This window comes from Aquarana catesbeiana, linkage group LG04 (assembly GCF_042186555.1).
Source record: "Aquarana catesbeiana isolate 2022-GZ linkage group LG04, ASM4218655v1, whole genome shotgun sequence".
Lineage (NCBI taxonomy): Eukaryota > Metazoa > Chordata > Amphibia > Anura > Ranidae > Aquarana > Aquarana catesbeiana.
This window is the reverse complement of record NC_133327.1, coordinates 619396333-619413253: the sequence shown is the minus strand read 5'-3', so window position 1 is coordinate 619413253 and position 16921 is coordinate 619396333. Positions and strand designations below refer to the sequence as shown.

At 42.7% G+C, this 16921-nt stretch overlaps 1 protein-coding gene across 1 annotated transcript in view; it reads right to left on the bottom strand.

Moving 5' to 3' along the window:
* Positions 1 to 3040, bottom strand: part of ITPKB (inositol-trisphosphate 3-kinase B) — a 164132-nt gene extending 161092 nt beyond the window's left edge. The window contains exon 1 of the mRNA XM_073628302.1: positions 2617 to 3040. The gene's annotated coding sequence lies outside the window, so the exon portion shown is untranslated. The remainder of the gene's footprint in view (positions 1 to 2616) is intronic.
* Between the last annotated feature and the right edge of the window lie 13881 nt (positions 3041 to 16921).

The following is a 16921-nucleotide window of genomic DNA, read 5'->3' as shown; positions in this document are numbered from 1 at the left end:
GTATGTGCTATACTGAAGGCATCTTAGTACATGACAGGGTCTCTTTAAAAATAGGTAAAGGGTACTTGAGATTAGGTGATCCACAAAGGGTGTACTAGTAAACACTGGGGGTTATTTACGAAAGGCAAATCCACTTTGCACTTGACAGTGCACTTGGAAGTGCAGTCACTGTAAATCTGAGGGGTAGATCTGAAATAAGGGGAAGCTCTGCTGATTTTATCATCCAATCATGTGCAAGCTAAAATGCTTTTTTTTTAATTCTCCTTGCATGTCCCCCTCGGATCTACAGCGACTGTACTTCCAAGTGCACTTTCAGTGCAATTTCAAGTGCACTTTGCACTTATAGTTTGCATTTGTAGTGCAAAGTGGATTTGTCTTTCGTAAATAACCCCCACTGTCTTTTTAAAATTTGAGAGTGAATAACACTTTTGGTTTGCGGCGTGTTGTGGTAATCCACATTACACGCATTAGAGCATTGAATTCTGAATGGCAGACCAATGCACTAAAGTAATGCAGATGTATTGCCACACACCACAATGCACAGTAACGCACTGCCATGTGTTGTAACGCTGTGCATAGGAAGAAAAATGCTGTATGTTTTTGTCCATTCTGGTGCCTTAGCTACCCATTTGAAATAAATTGTCAGTCTTAAAGTGCTAGTAAACTCTGCTCTACCACTTGTACCTACAGGCAAGCCTAAATTCACACAGCGCATACAGCTGGCGACATCACCGGCACATGCGCTCTGAACACCCAGCATACAGTGCCGGACCTGTGCCGTGCGGGAGTGACGTCATTGCACCCCCGGCCACTCATGTAGCCAGAGGACGCGAACCCAGAAGAAAGTCTGGGTGAAGAATGAAGCCCTTTCAGCGGTGACAGCGCACGCGCTGGAGAGCTTCCTTCTAAGGTAAGTCACTCATAATGTGCTAGTATGTGATACATATATATGACATTGCCTTGCAGGGGATTTTTTTTTCTATTAACTGTGGTTTACTAACACTTTAATGCAACAAACCTTAACATGTGACACAACAAGCATTAATGCAACAACTGTGTGAATGGGCCCCTAAGTATAGTAAGGAGAAGTTAGAACATCTGTCAGGGTTTAATGCTGCTTCTGAAGTGGGGGGGGGGGTTTACCTCATTTCCTGTCTTGGTGACACTATATTTGGTACTTTAGCTATTGTACCAAATTATTCTGTAACAGCTAATATGACCAACAGCAAAACATGCTCCATTCACTGGATTATTAAAGGTAAGACATGCTGGTAGGTTAATTGGCTTCTGTCTAAATTGGCCCTAGTATATGAATGTGAGTTAGGGACATTAGATTGTAAGCTCCTTGAGGGGAGGGACTGATGTGAATGTACAATGTATATGCAAAGTGCAGCGTAAATTGACAGCGCTATATAAGTAACTTAAAAAAAAAAAAAAATAATAATAATAAAGCTTCTATGGTACATTCACACCAGGTGTGGTAGAACTGCGATGGACAGTTATTCCAGCACAGTCCCTCCACAAGACAAAGCAAAATGCCTTGTCTCCTACCTGGTCAGTTCACACCAGCGCGTTGTGTGGTGAAAAAAGCGTATGCTATGCAGTACTTTTTTCAGCGCAGACAATCTATTGCCTCACACTGCGCAGTGGCCAATAGAAGTTAATGAAAAATCACTGCGTGACATTTTAATAAAGTCATTTAAAAAAAGGAACAGCGCACTGCACTGCGATGGACGCATCAGCACTGCTGTCATTTCACCGCACACCAGCCGCTGTATTGTAACGCAATGGCTGGTGTGCATGTACCCTAAAATTGTCTTACAAAATAGATTGCAAGCGACTTGCTCAAGAATGCATCACCGACTATCAGGCGCCTTGAACCTACATACCGTCTGATAAATAAAAACCGTGGCAAAACCATGTTTGTATTGGATGCCAACAACCAATGAGATTCTACGGTAAGTTTTAAAAAAATGCCAAAGACTAGTACAAATATATCAGTTTTCATTTTAAAACTTGTTTAAATGTGCCAAACTCCCTTACTCTACACAGCGCAAACAGTTTTGTTAAATGTTTTTGCAGAACGGCCAAATGACTAACTTTTTGAATTTTTGCCAAATAATTATTTTGAGAAGTGCCCCCAATACAATGCGCACAGAATGTTGACCCATCACCTCTGTCAATGCAGCATTTCTCTACGCTTTAAAGTGTAACATTTGGAACTCGAAGTGGAATTTGCATGCCGTGTCTCTTTTTTAAGGGGGGGGGGGGGGGACGCGTGACAAAAGCCCCCTTATTGTGGTCCAGCCTGCAAAGAAAGGTAATTTTTTTTGCAAATCCTCTTTTTCCTTGAAATGCATCTGCTATGAAAAAAAAAAGATTTTATTATTTCCTGCAGAATCCCTTCTTCTAGCCAGCTCCCTCCTGTAAAGTTACATAACATTCTAATCAGTCCTGAGCGTGGCTAGGTGATGGTGGATCTCCATGCCAGGCTGGTACTATTGTCCGCCAGACTGGGATGTATGCATGGGAAAACAGGCTGGGCTTAGAATGATGTCCTGGAAAGTAGGATAAGCAGACAATGTCAGGCTTGCACAGCAAGGCTCCAACACTTACCTGGGCAGTAGATAGGTGCCAGGTCTCTTCTAAGGGGTCTTCTGCTTCTTGGTGAAACTTCTGCCCGGTGCAGGCAGCGATTCCCCCCCCCCCAGTAAAGTCCCAATCCTCTGGTCGTTGGCTCAGTGGACCCCCGCTCTCTGTGTGGCTCTCAGCTCTTTTCTGTGCTGTTTGTTCAATGTGTAATGTCAAAGAATGCAGGAAGGAAGTTGTGAAGTCTGTCTGGGGTTGAACTCAGCCGAACAGGCTTCCTTGTACTAGGGTTTGTGTCAGGAGGGAACTCAGAAAGTTTCCATTGTCAGGGCAGCAAGCTGCACCCAGTGCTTGCAGCTCACACAACTGCCTTTTTCCACTGCCTGAGCCTGAGAGGGAGAGGGAGAGAGAAAGAGGGAGAGAGAAAGAGAGAGAGCTGTGCCTTCATTTCCTGTCCAATCACTAAATAGCAGGAGGAGACAGGACGCAGGCTCTGCAATTTGGAATCAGAAGAGAAAAAGCTTAATCCTCCTTGCCTGGGGATGCCTGTCGAGCTTACGGATGGGGACCAAGCATGGCTGACTGGCAAACAGCTGTGACATTAACGGATGCATCCGATGCAAATTTGCAAAAGGGTGCTGCTAAATATGAAATACCAATTTTTAGATTGAAAGCCTTCTTGGTGACGGCCCTGGTCAGTATAGGTGTTGACATTTTCATGGGCTAAGTGCCTCATTTTCATATATATATATATATATACGTACACACTATATTACCAAAAGTATTGAGACACCTGCCTTTACACACGTGAACTTTAATGGCATCCCAGTCTTAGTCCGTAGGGTTCAATATTGAGTTGGCCCACCCTTCGTAGCTATAACAGCTTCAGCTCTTCTGGGAAGGCTGTCCACAAGGTTTAGGAGTGTGTCTATTGGAATGTCTGGCCATTCTTCCAGAAATTCATTTGTAAAGTCAGGCACTGATGTGGACGAAAAGGCCTGGCTCGCAGTCTCTGTTCTAATTCATCCTAAAGGCATTTTAGGGCCTCCAGAAATGTAAAGGAAAGGTAAAACATTAGGCTTGACAAATTTCAAATATACAGTACTTATCCTATAGTTTGTAGGCTCTAACTTTCACAGAATAAATATTATGCACTTATTTGTTGTTGTTTTTTTTTTCAAAGAAGTGTAATACATTTATTTGATGTTTTATAACAAAGTAAAAAAAACAAACAGTTTTTCTTATAATGTCAACATCTTTCCTTTTTATAAAGTAAAAAATAAAAAAACAGTGTTCTAGGTAGTTTACAATTATATACAATTCGTTTGGGTGCAGCGTTGCATGACCAAGTGATTGTTAGACAAACTATCACAGCAAAATGGCCTGGAAGTGATTAAACCAGACCTGCTTTAAACTAAAAATACCCTTTTCAAAATATAAACTTCTTATAAACCTCCAGGGACATGTCAATATTACAAAGTCTCAAATCAAAAGTACCTCTTTCTTGCCAAGCAAAAAAAAACAACAAAAAAAAACAAAAAAAAAAAAACCCCTCGTCTACTCTAATGCCCCATACACACGGTCGGATTTTCCGACAGAAAATGTGCAATCGGAGCGTGTTGTCGGAAATTCCGACCGTGTGTGGGCTCCATCGGAGTTTTTCCATCGGATTTTCCAACACACAAAGTTTGAGAGCAGGCTATAAAATCTTCCGACAACAAAATCCGTTGTCGGAATTTCCGATCGTGTGTACACAAATCCGACGCACAAAGTGCCACGCATGCTCAGAATAAATAAAGAGCTGAAAGGCTACTGCCCCGTTTATAGTCCCGACGTACGTGTTTTACGTCACCGCGTTCAGAATGATCGGATTTTCCGACAACTTTGTGTGACCGTGTGTATGCAAGACAAGTTTGAGCCAACATCCGTCGGAAAAAATCTTAGGATTTTGTTGTCGGAATGTCCGATCAATGTCCGACCGTGTGTACGGGGCATTAGGCTGGATTCACACCTATGCATTTTTAGTGCTTTTTGCATTTTGCAGATTTGCACCACAGAACGAGTTCCATAGGAAACCATGTTAAATTGACTGTAGTGCAAATCTGCAAAATGCAAAAAGAACCAAAAATGCATAGGTGTGAATCCAGCCTAAAGCCTAGGCAAAAATCACGTGGCTGAACATAGGGGGTGTTTCTGGGGGTCTTTTGTTTTCAGACACATGGAATGGAGTGAATTTACATAGACGGTGCACTTTGTAATGCCGCGTACACATGAGCGGATTTTACGGCAGACTTTGTCCGGCGGACTTTTCGACGGACTTTACGATGCACTTTCCAAATGAACGGACTTGCCTACACACGATTAACGAAAGTCCGACTGATTCGTACGTGATGACGTACCACCGGACTAAAACAAGGAAGTTCATAGCCAGTAGCCAATAGCTGCCCTAGCGTCGGTTTTTGTCTGTCGGACTAGCATACAGACGAGCGGACTTTTCGACCGGACTCGAGTCTGTCAAAAAAGATTTGAAACATGTTTCATTTCTAGGTCCGTCAAACTTTTGGGGAAAAAAAGTCCGCTGCAGCCCACACCCGATCGAATTGTCCGACGGACTCCGGTCCGCAGGACCAAATATGCCGTAAAGTCCGGTCATGTGTACGCGGCATTAGTGTACACATTATCCCCAGAGTTTAGTAAATGTACTAAATCTCTGCTGATTTCCATCATCCAATCATGTACAAACAAATTTTTTTTTTTTTTTACATTTTCCTTGCACCTGGGTATTCTTTACAAAGTGAAGCTTTACCACATTACATTTGCTAGGGAAAATGAGTGCAGCTGCCCTAGGGCTGACACAGGCAAGCAGTGTTTGTTCTAAGGTTTGACTTTAAAGTTATAGTAAAACCCCAAAATTGTGGACTTATTTGAAAATGACCTTATCGGGCCAGACATTACCTCCTAAAGCCATACTGTTTGGACTTGCCTCCTTCCCTCCGACTATGACAAGCTCAAAATTTGTTAGTTGGCAGAGGCACGATTACCCTCTTCTGAGTCATACCCTTAGTGGCCGGACCCTGGCCCCCCTTCCTAGGATTCTCCCAATATGTCACAACTCATCAAGTACATGGTTAGAGTATACTCAAATACAACATTATTTGGGCACACGGTCCTTCATCGACTCTCTGACGCGACCACATACTGATATGGAATCTTTGTTATCTCAATTTTTTAAGCTGGTCTATACCCTTTCAGGGCTAAACCAGATTTTGCTAAAAGATTCATACCCAGAGCCACCTCCAATCCTTTTGAAGTGGGAACAGGAATTACTAGTTTCACCGAAAGACATGGAATGGGACAAAGTATTCACTACCTCTTATAAGATGTCAATTTCTTTCCAAGCACAAGAGCGAAACGACCGTATTTTAGCAAGGTGGTACCACTGCCCTATGCTCCTCCATAAAATTGACTCCTCCATTCTGGACACTTGGTGGTGGTGTTTGCAGGCTCCTGGCACCATGACCCACATCTGGGGTACATGCCTGAAAATGTTCCCATCCTGATATAAAATTTTGCACCTGTTTGAGAGACTTGATTGAGATAAAATTCCCAACAAACCACAGATCACTGTATTATCCATGTTGCCAGGCTCCCGTAAACAAATTAAGAAAAGCTTGGTTAGGCATTTCATCACCGCTGCTCGCTCTGTAATAGCAAGACGCTGGCAACAGGTCAAAGCACCATCACTAGCCGAATTGGCTTGCAAAATGGATAAAATTGACCAATTGGAACATATGATTGCATGGGAGCAGGATAAAATAGAATCCTAAAAGCTTATGTGGACAGTGTGGTCCAATTTCAGATAATCTTCGGAGTTTGCCCCTTTTATCTCTTCGAAAATGTGAAACCTTATTCGCTCTGGACAACCTCCCACTGGCTTCCCCTCCTTTTTTTTTTTTTTTTCTTCTTCTCCTTCCTATCGCCTTCTTCCTAATATTTCCTTATGTCCTCGCTAAAGGTTTGACCATATTAGGTATTACCTACAAGACCTTATTTTACGTTGTGTAAGGTGGGCCGGTTGGCCCTTTATTTTTTTAAATACCCTGTTCAGACAGGATATATGACATTGTTTATTTGCTATAAACCACCCGAAAAGGTTTTGATAATATGCCTTCTATACATGCATCAATACTGTTATATAATGTTACCTTTCAGTTTGCATCGTGTGTCATGATTTAGAGTTGTCAAACTGTGAGCATACTTGTCTTAATATAATCTGCCTCTGTTTTATAGGTATATATTATAAACATTTTTGCTAATAAAGTTGATTAAACATAAAAAAGTCTAAAGTTGTTCCTAATGAAATGTTGTGAAAGAGCAGAAAATACTTATCTTTACCTTTTTTAAGTATTTAAGAAAATTCTTCATCCTATGGGTTACATGGGTCGTAATCTAGTTGTCCAAGGTAAGGATCACTTCTCAGGAAAAGTAACTCATTAGTTATCTTTCATTTTGTTAAAATGTAAATATATGTATTTTTGTGGGTGAAACTCTAGTATTCTTGTTACATCATGATTACATATCAAGTGAGCTGAAAGATGTCTTTTGCATACAAAACTCAATGAGTGACTTCTCTCCCTCAATATGAAGTTTCAATCAGACAAGGGGGATGAAAAGCAAGCTTCCTTTTCTGTGTTGTCTCCTTAACTAACCCAAGGTGCTCTGGGAAGCCTTTGTCTTTTATTACATGTTCAGTTGCAAAACAATATTTGTGTATATATAGTGGAATAGCAGATATAAAACAACAATTTCAAAATGTCCAAAAGTAAAGTAGAACCCCATGGTACAAACAAACAGCAACTGCCCCAACCTTTAACTGGCCTTAACAGCAAGGAGCACATGGATGGGTGACCCATGTCAAACAACAAAAAAGAAAAATTCCCAGCTCAACATACCGGCCGTACTGTTGGTTATTTGGTGAGGGGGCACACTGGACACCTTCACTGCCATTGTGCTATTTGCTGGATGTCCAGTGCACCCCTGTGCCTTTAAGGAGGACTGGGCTACCTTCAGACATACCTGCCCTCAATCTATCTACTATTATTAATATGTGGTCCTGTTATGGAGGCTCTCACAATTTATAGAGTTAGGCTGCAGATAACATGGGGGTGCTTTGTTGCAGCCTTGGCAGCTTAGGAATTAATTTGTCAATGCGTGAAAACGAAACCCCTATTTTTAACATGAACTGTTAGGCAGGACAGTAAGGTATGTTGCAGGCTGGCTGGTAAGCTAAGCTGGGTATTTTTTTTGCTTGTTGTTTAAAGTAGAACTCCAGCCTTATCCCCAACACACCCACCCACCCCACCATCTGCCCAGCCTGCTGAACCCCCTGCCCCCCAAAACCCCTCCCCACATTTTTTTTTCTAAAGGTCATGGCTGTTCTAGTAATGTCACCCACAGGTCCTTCCACTTCTCCTCCAGCAGTAGACTCCACACATGTGAATGCCATTCAGTGCAGTAGTAATCCAAACCCAGTTTAGTGTGATGAATTCCTCCAAGAGCAACAGCCTGGTCTCAGATCAGAAGATGTGGTTTAAATGTTGCTGGCTGGCATTTAATCCACAGGATTGGGGAAATTAGTGGTGGATAAGAGTGATTACAGGTGACAGTCTAAAGCTGGGTATACACACTTAATTTTTTTTTTCATTCAGTCCACTGGCTGAGCAAAAAAAAAAAAAAAAAAAAATAACGGAAAAAATGAACGGATTCCCCCATCCACACAAGTGCTATTGTATTTAGACAGCAGTGACTCCTCCCTTGTCAGAAAAAATAAACTGATCACTGCTGCAGCCAACAGTTTTCCAACAGTCCTGATCAACTTCTGTCAAACAGGAAGGGCCACATACAGATCGAAATTGTCTGGTCTCTGCTGACTTTCGATCCATGTGTGCCCAGCTTTAGAAAGAAGGATAGTAATGCTGAAAAATCAGTTTTTTATTTCTGCATTTGCGAGGCTTTTTGTTTATTCCACTTAAAAAAAACAACAAAGGTAATAATGACCCCCAAATCATTAGTGTATTAATTAAAAAAGTCTTCTCATCTGAGAGAAGAGTTCGCTTTAAATCTATTGTTTTGCCAAAATGTCTGCAAAATTTTCACTTTTTATATGGAGAGAGTTAAAACTATATAATTAATAGGAACATAGGAACAATTCCCTTACAGAGCCAAGTATTTCAGATAGAGCCAAGGACCGGGGAATCCTATGTGCTCCTGAGAGGTAATCACAGCTTTATGTACCGATAATTACTCTGCTTTCTGCTTACTCTTCAGTTTAGCTATTCAACAACCTGTGAAAGTAAGTAATTATTATATACAGAAGACAAAGATTATGTTTTTCACAGATCTAAAGAATTTCAAAGTTTGGGAAGGAAATTACAAATCAGAACTTTCTGATTTTGTAGCTTTTTGCTGAGACGGAGAGTAGCAAAATCCGTAGAAACCCCACGTAATGCATTGTGACGTAGTTAAAGCCCAGCTTCGGACTCGGAACTCTTCCCTTGAAGCACCCAAACATTTAGTTTGCTAGGTGGTAATTTACCAAGCCAATTTATAGTTTTTCACTTGGCTCTCCTTAAGGCTCTATTCACACCTGCGTGATCTGCATTGATAGCTACAGCCGCTCATTTTTTTTATCTCCCTTTTTTTTTTTTGAGCGATTTTGGAGTGGCACCATTCGTTCGAATGGGCCTCCCGCGCTCCCAAAAATGCACCAAAAAAGCTCACATACCAAATCCTGGCACAGAGCCAGGAGCGCTTGCGGCCACAATTTTTTGCAGCGATGGTATCACAATTTGACGCTCGACAATTGCAGCAAGATCACACCGCGTTTGGGCTGCCATTAAGAAAAAATGCCACCGCAAATGCGATCCGCGTTTGTCGTGATTCTGCAATCCAGAACGCCCAGGTGTGAATGGAGCCCTACGTTAATGATTGCTGCTGTTCCCTACAATAGTCATGGAAGGCAATAACAAATGTGGCTGCAAGTGATGATCAGTATTTCGTCAGTGGGGGGTGTAGTTCCTTGTCAGAATACTGGGTCTCAGTGGCAGAGATCCCTGCATCAACATCACTTATGTTGATGCGGGGATCTAATTTAATGTAATTATCGATTAAGACGAGGGAGTACCACCTCCATGATTTCCAGGGGAATGTGGTTAAACTGTGCAAACTTATATAGGGGAATACATTTTAGCCAGATGCTTGCCTAAGAAGGAGAGTGAGAGAAACACTGGTTGCAGCTGCTCTCCGTAGCTGCTGCCCTGTGATGATGAGGGAGCTGCTGAGCAGGAAGAAGAGTCCAATAGACTGAAGAAGGCAACATTGCACCGTGGAACTGTAGTCCAGATGAGAAACTATGCTGTGGTGATTAAAAAGCTTTTGAATTACATTCCCCAGAGAGGAAATTGCTAGGAGGAATAGCATTTTCCCGGGCTATACACGACATAACTTCCTCTTGCCGTGAGGTGGACCGGATAGTGCACATTGCTTTTCAGTGTGCACCACCACTGCTGCATATATCCAGAGTGCTGAGTTAAATGTACAAGCAGCCAGAGTCACCTGGGTGCAGAGAGTGGACTGATCACTGTGTGTGACAGGATGGTGAGCTGCAATACTGTTGCAATACTGTTGGGACTAGTTAGCTGCTGCTGTGAAGATTTACTATCTGCTGCTAGAGAGACTGAGCCCTTCAGGAACTAATTATACAACCATCCAGTAGCTTTATTGCTGCCTATAGGCTTGACTGGGACCATTCTCGTGTTGACCAACAGTACAACTGGGCCCCAATGCTAGTCAGCTGAAGAGTTAGGAATAAAGACTGTCCCTTTAAAGCTGCTACACAGAGACCTTCACCTGTTGCTAATGCTAAGAGGTACCTCTCAGGGACATTGCACCATATCCTATCCATTCTCCTTGAGTGCACTCTAAATTAGTTATAGTATAATTATTTACATTGCAGTTATATGCACTGTTTATTGCTAACTTGCTGATTTATGAGTTGATTCCAGTCTTGTAGTACAGAACTCTATTCTAAGTTACTTTGACATAGTGATTATACTGTCCAGCGGACTGTGACTGAACATACCTTCTGTGTATTAATTTATACTCAAACCATCATTTATTCTAACCTGTACACTATATTAAGTTAATTTGCCAATAAATGATCTTGTGTATTTCCTGATACTAATTCACAGCAAAGTTAAAGGTATCCATACTCGCATTCTTATAAGTGCTTGCAGTAACTTTCTTTTTGCCAGGTGTGTTGGAGGGGCTGAGGTTGTACTTTGGAGTCGAGGTGTAGAAAAGAGAACCCAAATTACCAAGCAGGTCCTTCAGGGGTAGTGCCAGGGGCAGACTGACCATCGAGCCACTCCGGCACTGCCCAAGGGCCCTGGGCCACTAGGGGGCCCCATCAGGGTTGCCAGCCTCAGTAAAACCAGGGACAGTATGTATAAATCTGTGTTTGTTTGTTTTTTTTACATCTGTCTGTGTATACTGTGTACATGTATGTGTATATGGTGTGATTGTTTACTGTGTGTATACTGTGTGGTCCCATAATCTCTGATTGCCTGGGGGCCCCATAATCTCCTATTGCCCGGGGGCCCCATGAGTTATCAGTCTGCCCCTGGGTAGTGCTATAATATTTTAGATTTAAGTAATTAGACTGAATCTGTATGTTTCTGTAATTGCTAAGAGGCTGAACAGAAAAAATCTAACAGATTCCTCCATCTCCGCTACACAGCACAGATAGATGAATTTACTACTGAGGATATTGTATTCTGACAGCCATCCCCGACCACTTGTCAAAATACCCAAATAGTGACTGCATCTGACTGGATGTAGGTGCTGTTTGGCTGAAGATTTTCTGCTCCTTCAATTTCTTAATTTGAGGGATGTTGGGAGTGAAGTGGGCTACAGGGCCACCAACTGAACAAAATTCAACCTGTTCGTCAAGAAGAGGCCAACATTTGCTGTTTATGACCAGCTTTAGTACTCACATTTTATGTAGGAGGCTTTTTGTATCACGGAGCCTGCAGTGGGCATGTTTTGCTACTCCTTTCATACATCACATACTGCAGTTCCAAGATTATGGAGTGGGATAAACTGGTGCATTACAGCTATGGATGAATGAATACCTAATCCTAAATCCTGAGCACATAGTCTCTACTCCATCTATGCATCTCAAGAACTTATTTTCAGCATTGATAAAGCGAACCTCAAAGCCAAATAGTCAGCTATACTGCATAGAGACACATGCCGCAGGCATTCCAAACATCCCCTGCTTCTCATTACGGTAACACTCATAAATATGTGCGCAAATGTCCCATTTCTGGATATTTTACATTTTATGTAAATTTGTTTGCTAGTTGAATGAAAACTTGTGATTGACAATCTTATTCTTTCAGATTAAATGCCAAAACTGCTAGCAGAAAGTTTGACTTAGGAAGAAAAAAAAATACTAAAATACCTCCCTGGGGGCAAATATTTATCATACCCACATATCTTATCTGCGATAAGCCCTCAAAGTTTGCTCTCGTGTGTTAAAGCTATACTTCAGTCAGATATAAATGACAGTGCAATTCTGTAATCATCAATACAAACCTGACTGTTCACATATGAGTGCTCAGATGCCTGTAGCTCAAAGCCTTAAGCTTCAAAAGCTACATTAGGTACTTTTGAGGCAGATTCAGGTATTTTTTGCCCCATAGACTTCAGTGGTGTGACGGACATTGTGTCAAACCCCTGCCACCTTCATCAACTTGTGACAAAAGACAGGTCAAACCCACACCGCACTGTCACTGATACGCAATAAGGACACTCTGAGGCTCACCCTACACAAAGATTCTCCAGCTCAAAGGACCACAATCTAAGTGCCAGCCAACTGAGAGTGCTCATCACTGGGTTTTATTAACTACACAGTTAACTCTTTACTCTGCCACCAGATATTTTTATTGTAAAATATCAAATGTTCACAATATTAGCAGCAATAACAATTATGACTTTGACTGTAATACACACTGTCTCCACAGACAGATATACCCAGAGATTTACCATATAGTGCTCTTCAAGGAGACAGGGTTTCTTAATATTCTGTGTTATAGAATGAGGTTCCTCAAAATTGGGACTTTAAATGGACGCAAGGCAATAGTAATAAAGAAATACAACATTTATTTAACAAACAGTAAATCAATCAGTAGTGTGACAAGAATATAGACAGTTGATGATAAAAACATATATAGAGGGAAACCAGCTTAAAAAGAGGAGGGAGCTCGCAACAGAATGTCCAACGCATTTCAATTGCACTATATAGTGCAGATCTTCCTCAGGGACTTTGCGATTTGAACCACTCCAAATGCTGTAGTTCCCAAATCTAAAGTTACTTCACCAGCAGCTGGCGGGACACACTCAAATACTGGGAATGAGGTATTCATCCATGCCAAACTGAGAGGTACCATCCAAAGGACACCCTGAATTCACCCGTGCTCAAAGAAATTGTTTGTAGACGCTTGTAGGAGGGTTTTTTCTGCCACTGTCAGGGTGATGTCCAGCTTCTAAGTGAAAGGCCTAATCGAATATATTAGTTTCTGGAGGGTGTATCGCATCCAGACAGGGATTCTCATATCAGCGATGGAGTAGTATCCCATCTGTAATTATATGTAATGAGACCCAAAAGTCTTCATCCTTAAGGTCAATTGCTTGTAGAACAGCAATTGTTACCACCTTGGTGGATGGAGAGGAGGTGTGTGGTCCGTCAGCTGTCCGTCAACTCTTTTGACTTTGCAGCTGACTGACCACACACCTCCTCTCCATCCACCAAGGTGGTAACAATTGCTGTTCTACAAGCAATTGACCTTAAGGATGAAGACTTTTGGGTCTCATTACATATAATTACAGATGGGATACTACTCCATCGCTGATATGAGAATCCTATCTGGATGCGATACACCCACCAGAAACTAACATATATTCGATTAGGCCTTTCACTTAGAAGCTGGACATCACCCTGACAGTGTCAGAAAAACCCCTCCTACAAGCGTCTACGAACAATTTCTTTGAGCACGGGTGAATTCAGGGTGTCCTTTGGATGGTACCTCTCGGTTTGGCACGGATGAATACCTCATTCCCAGTAATTGAGTGTGTCCCACCAGCTGCTGGTGAAATAACTTTATATTTGGGAACTACAGCATTTGGAGTGGTTCAAATCGCAAAGTCCCTGAGGAAAATCTGCACTGTATAGTGCAATTGAAACGCGTCGGACATTCTGTTGCGAGCTCCCTCCTTTTTAAGCTGATTTCCCTCTATATATGTTTTTATCATCAGCTGTCTATATTCTTGTCACAGTACTGATTGATTTACTGTGTGTTAAATAAATGTTGTATTTTTTTATTACTATTGCCTTGTGTCCATTTAAAGTCCCAATTTTGAGGAACCTTGTTCTATAATATATACCGGGATGGGACACATAGACAGCACGGTTGGTTAGATGAGGCAAAGCCTTACTATAATATTCTGTGTTAGTGCATTAGAGACAATATTAACACTTTTCAAAATTGTAACACCCTCCTAGATAGGTGCTAGATTAGGTAAATTGAGTTCTGGGCTCACTGTAATCAGTGTAGCTGCATGTGATTATTCGGCTCTGTTCTGTGTTTCTCTGGCTGCAGAGCTGACAGTTTCCCCCTGTCTGTCTGTCAATGTTCTGGAAGATAGAAGCCAGGGCGAGTCTAATCCATAGCTCCCAACTGTCCCTGATTTGGAACAAAGTTCCTCTGTCCCTCTTTCTCCCTCATTTGTCTCTCATTTTGGTCTGATCTATATAAATGTATATAAAATGCACTTATTATCTTTTTCAAAAAGTGTTTCCCAGTGCTAAACCTTTCATCCAATTTGTAAATTGCTGCATTTGTAAATTTCAAAAGCCAATATAAAGGAATAGTAGTGGTAAAAAAATACTTGTGGGTTTAACAAATCATTTTCTTTGTATAATTCCTTTAAGGGGGCATGGCAGGGTGTGTGTCCCATGCCTATGAACTTTTGCTAATACGTGTCCCTCATTCCCATCTCAAAAAGTTGGGAGGTATGCCTAATCAGCACCTGGGGGGTGCAAGCCTGCCATGTGTCTGCAGTTCATGGAGGTCCCAGCTAGAATAGCAGGGGCCTATACTTCTAGAAAGTTTGCTGCAGCTGACTGCTAGTTTTCTTTAGGGGATCTAGTTTTTTATCACTGGAAAAGTGTCTGAAAGTTATTGTAAGGGGGCAACTAATTATTCAATGCCATTAGTGAGTACAATGTGTAATGTGACAATCCGCGCTACCCCAGAAGGTGCAGAAATGAAAAAACAATATCTAAAAATATGCATTAAGTATTTAAAAAATATATATGCAATGGTGCTGCAATCTAAAAGAAAACTGGAATATTCAATTTTGTAAATATAAATAAAGTAAGTAATAGATGCGCAACCAAAAAAGGGGACAGGGGTGATGTGTCCTAAAGACACAAAAAAAAGACACATCACCCTGTCCCCTTTATGGTTGCGCATCTATTACTTACTTTATTTACATTAGTGAGTACAGGCTGGTGTGATAGATCCTTGAGACTGTGTGCTTTTGTGCTAGAGTCAGCTTTATCCAAAGGCAGAATTGTGTCTGGTGTCCTGAAAAGCTTTGTCCACTATTTGCTGCAAGGAAGGACCCTTGCTCACGTTACTAAGTAGTGTTAGGGCAATCAGCAGTATGTAGTGGCAGGGCAGTCAATCAGCAGTATATAGTAACAGGGCAGTCAGTGAGCAATGGTAATGGCAAGGCAGTCAGTGAGTAGTATGTAGTGGCAGAGCAGTCAGTGAGTAGTATGTAGTGGCAGAGCACTTAGTGAGTAGTATGTAGTGGCACAGCAGTCAGTGAGCAGTATGTAGGGGCACAGCAGTCAGTGAGTAGTATGTAGTGGCACAACAGTCAGTGAGTAGTATGTAGTGGCAGAGCACTTAGTGAGAAAGGTGAGGCCGCAATCATGGGCTTCAGTGGTCGGCACACAAAGGCTGCGATTTGTGGGCACAGAGGCTGCGATTTGTGGGCACAGAGGCTGCGATTTGTGGGCACAGAGGCTGCGACTGGTGGGCACAGAGGCTGCGACTGGTGGGCACAGAGGTTGCAATTTGAGGGCACAGAGGCTGCAAATTATGGGCACAGAGAGGCTGTAATTTGTGGGTACAGAGGCTGCAATTTGTGGGCACACAGAGGCTGCAATTTGTGGGCACACAGGCTGCAATTAGTGGGCACAGAGGCTGCAATTAGTGGGCACACAGCGGCTGCAATTAGTGGGCACACAGCGGCTGCAATTAGTGGGCACACAGCGGCTGCAATTAGTGGGCACACAGCGGCTGCAATTAGTGGGCACACAGCGGCTGCAATTTGTGGGCACAGAGGGGCTGCAATTTGTGGGCACAGAGAGGCTGCAATTTGTGGGCACAGAGAGGCTGCAATTTGTGGGCACAGAGAGGCTGCAATTTGTGGGCACAGTGAGGCTGCAATTTGTGGGCACAGTGAGGCTGCAATTTGTGGGCACAGTGAGGCTGCATTCACGGGCACAGTGAGGCTGCATTCACGGGCACAGTGAGGCTGCATTGATGGGCACTGTAAAGCTGCATTTGAAGGGCACAGTGAGGCTGCAATGATGGGCACAGTGAGCCTGCATTTGACGGTCACTGGTGAGGCTGCATTGATCTCTTGTATCATGTCTGCAGTCTCTGGCCATCTCTTGAGTAGTATGTAGTGGCAGGGAAGTCAGTGAGCAGTATATAGTGGCAGGGCAGCCAGTGAGTAGCATGTAGTGGCAAAGCAGTCAGTGAGCAGTATGTAGGGACAGGTCAGTCAGTGAGCAGTATGTACTGGCAGAGCAATCAGTGAGTAGTATGTAGTGGCAGAGCACTTAGTGAGCAGGGCAGTCAGAGAGCAGTATGTAGTGATTGGGCAGCCAATAAGCAGCATGTAGGTGCAGAGCATTAGTAAACAGTATGTAGTGGCAGGGCAGTCAGAGAGCAGTATGTAGTGACTAAGCAGGGAGCAGCTCACCAGCTGTTTGTGTGCATTGTAGTAGCCAGGGTACCTCTTGGAAAATCTCTCCCCAGCAGCTCTTACCACATGGCTAAAAGTGCAACAGCCCCTGAGCTGCGATCTATGGTTGGCCACACCTCACCCTGCCCACCACCTCCATCTGCTGTGAGAGAGTCCCTGACTGCTGACAGCCACAGGAAGCTCCGCGTGGGGCACTATAGATGAG